General features: G+C 35.7%; 1 non-coding gene across 1 annotated transcript; it reads right to left on the bottom strand.

Annotated features, from left to right (window-relative positions):
* Window positions 1-2,314: 2,314 nt before the first annotated feature.
* Window positions 2,315-2,445, bottom strand: LOC126032055 (small nucleolar RNA SNORA51). Its single transcript, XR_007503809.1, has one exon. It is a non-coding gene; the product is annotated as a small nucleolar RNA SNORA51 (small nucleolar RNA).
* Between the last annotated feature and the right edge of the window lie 829 nt (window positions 2,446-3,274).

The raw sequence follows: 3,274 nt of genomic DNA, 5'->3' as shown, positions 1-3,274 counted from the left end.
TATTATGTTGCCCAGATATTACAGGGGTAAGGTTCTACCTGCATTGTACCTCAAGTAACCCTAATATGCATCCTTATACATCCTTATACATATATATGTGTATATATACACATATATATGTATGTATGTATGTATGTATGTTCCCTAGAGATCAGAACTAAAAATAACTCCAGATCCAACTCTGGGTTTGTTTGTCTCCCTACCCCTTGCCTCTCCTAAAAATATAAAAAGTAAATATATAAAAAAGAAAGTAAAAATTTCTATGGAGTCATTTTGATTATTCTATATATCTTAAGAGTCTAATTAGAAAACCTGAAAGCATTATGTGCTAGGAAAAGAAAAAGAAATGAATGGCAATTGTATGATCGATATAATGAAAATGTGCAGGAAGAAAGGCAATGAGAACTATAATTTCAGGAAAACATAAAATTTATTTGAGCATCTATCTTGGATTTATGTATTTATGAATGGTGCAAGGGAATGCTACCATTTTGAATATACATACTCATTTTCAATATTAAAATATAAAAAGGAGCTTTTTCCTTGTGGGATCTGTCTCATATGCAGATTGTTTCATGTCATTTTCATGTCATGGTAGTCACATTTTATTATGATGAATTCTATTGTGTGTACAAATACACAGGGAAAATAATCTAGACTCACACTTTGTGTTGTGTATGTAAACATTTTATGGGATTATTATGTTACTGACTCTACCCTGATCGGTGATTGTGCCCTACCCTAGGGTGTGACCTGGCATTCTGCTCCCACCCTTAGGTGGTACCTGAGTCTGCTTCCACCATTGGATGGTACCTGATCCCACCATTGGGTGGTACCTGATTCTGGGGGATAAAAACAAGGGTCTGTGGAAGGCGAGAGGCTTTTGGCTGGAACTGATGCTGAGGCTTTGGACTTCAGTCTTGTCCACCGAATAAAGCTAATATTTCCACAAGCCTGACTGTCTGCGAGCTGTTTGCCCGCCGCTTCATCTCAGAACCGCCAGCTGAACAGGGTGGCAGATGCGTGCTCCGAGCTGGAAGGGAAAGACCTCATCCTTCATCCCTCCATCAGTCAACCTCTTCAGGGGCTGACTTGCAATACTTTGAACCTGATTTTCTTTGTTGCCTTCTATTAAGTATTATGATTTGTTTAATTCCACTTCTCCTTTTTTAACATACCAAATTTCACTCTTAATCATAAACTCAGGGATTTTGAAAGAGAAACCAATATTCATTTGTTCCACAAATTAGGGCTATCCTTGAAAAGGCTACCCCACTGTTCAAAAGTTTTATCCATTTTATTATTTCTTTTTTTCTTTAAGGGGGTTGGTCATCAGTTAGGCAATGCTTGTTGGTTACTCCTGGCTCAGGAATTACTCAGGAATTACTCCTGGCATTGCTCAGAGTATTTTAGGAGATTCTGGAAAACAAACCTGGGTCAGCTGCATATAAGGCAAACACCACCCTCTCCCTATATTCTCCAGCCTCAATTTATTCATTTACTTTTAAATTTTTATTCTGTTTTGTTTGAGGGCCCAACCTAGTCATGGTCAAGGCTTATTTCTGTTTCTGTGCTTGGAGACCACTCCTGGCGGGCTAAGGGGATCCTACTGGGGGGGTGTCAGGGATCCAACCTGGGTTATCCATGTTCAAGGCAAATACTTATTTGTCCTGTAGTATGTCTACGACCCCTCTTTTAATTTGTTTGCCATTATGATTGTTACACTTTTTCTTTATAAACATTCTGAATATTTTGTGATATGAGCAATGCACAATTTTAAGTGTGTTGCTTCCCTCTTTTTAACAAAAGTGGAATTCTCTCTGTGCCTCTCTAAGGAAGAACAGGCATTGGGGAAATGAGGACAATTGATCTGTTCTGCCTCTTCTGCTAGGTTTTGAGAAACATTTTAGACTATGATTACCTGAAACAGTAGATAACTTTCATAATATTTTCATGTTTTACTGTGTTCTGGAGCCAGTAGCATAATACCTCTGCATTCTTCTGAAAAGTCTTCTAGAAAATTCTATCGCACTGCATACATTTACCTTGTCCTTGGTGGTTCACTTTTCATTACATCCACAATGAATTTTGTTTTGTGCCTTGCATCACGTCAGGATTCTTCCAATCAGTTACTCAAAATATGACATCATAGAGTGCAGCAAGAATTTATACCTATAAATGACTACAAGAGAATCTCATCAGTGATTGGGGAGGATGATTCTTATTTATGTTTTTTGTATTTTCTGTTGAAAAGTAAGTAATAATACAACATTTAAAAGTGTGAAATGTCTCATGCCACAAAGTACTAATTTTTTTGGCCCCCCCCATTCACAATACAGAACAGGCAAAGGGCCTGGGTTGAGGTGTATATGGGGTGCATTTACTGTACCTCCTCTTTCTATACAGTCAGTGTAAAGAACACAGACTGGTAAGCATTGGGAGGCCTTATCTTTTCTTTTTTTTCTTTTTTTTAACTTTTTAATATATATAAAAGAAACCCTTCACCAGTGCAACATTCCCATGACCAATTATCCCAAGTGTCCTTCCTCCCCACCCCACACTGTCCTGTACTCTAGACAGGCTTTCTACTTCCCTCATTCAGTCACATTTTGTTATGATATTTCTGTGTAATTATTTCTGTGACTGCACTAAACAGTGTTTAGTGTTTAGTACAAAGTACTAATTTTGACAAACAGGTATGTGTGTGAACCTAGATTATTATAACAACAATGAAAAAAGGGAATAGAGTAGTAATTAAAAAAAAAGTCTTGTCCAAAGTAGAACATATTTAGTTCCCTTCTTAGCTCTTTATTAGACTATGGAAATTCCACTTATAAAGGAATAATTTAATTCTAAGCCAAAAATATAATTGAACCACTGTAGTTTAGTATTTAGTCCATGTTATTTAAATAACATCCAATTTTCCATAATAAAAATAAAATAAAAATGCTTATTCACTATAAAAATAAAGGATATCCATGGAACCTAATTGAAGAAGTATAATATTTTTTGAATGATACAGTTTGCTGCTGGTGGCCTATAAATATTTAAATTTATCTTAACATTCATGAAAAAATCATTCCCAGAGAATGAATATATTATTGATGTGGACATTTAGAAAGGAAAAAAAACACATTATAAATGATGTTTTAGTGGTTGAGGTAATATAGTCCTGAAATCTTTAGTGTTCATTTATCTGGAAAAATTACCCATCATAGAAATTTGAAGTGAACACTTTAATTTATAGTGAATCTGTTTGGGGAAAACTGTTGGG

The sequence above is a fragment of the Suncus etruscus genome, chromosome 1 (genome assembly GCF_024139225.1).
Source record: "Suncus etruscus isolate mSunEtr1 chromosome 1, mSunEtr1.pri.cur, whole genome shotgun sequence".
In the NCBI taxonomy this organism is placed as follows: Eukaryota; Metazoa; Chordata; class Mammalia; order Eulipotyphla; family Soricidae; genus Suncus; species Suncus etruscus.
This window is presented reverse-complemented; position numbering and strand designations above follow the sequence as displayed.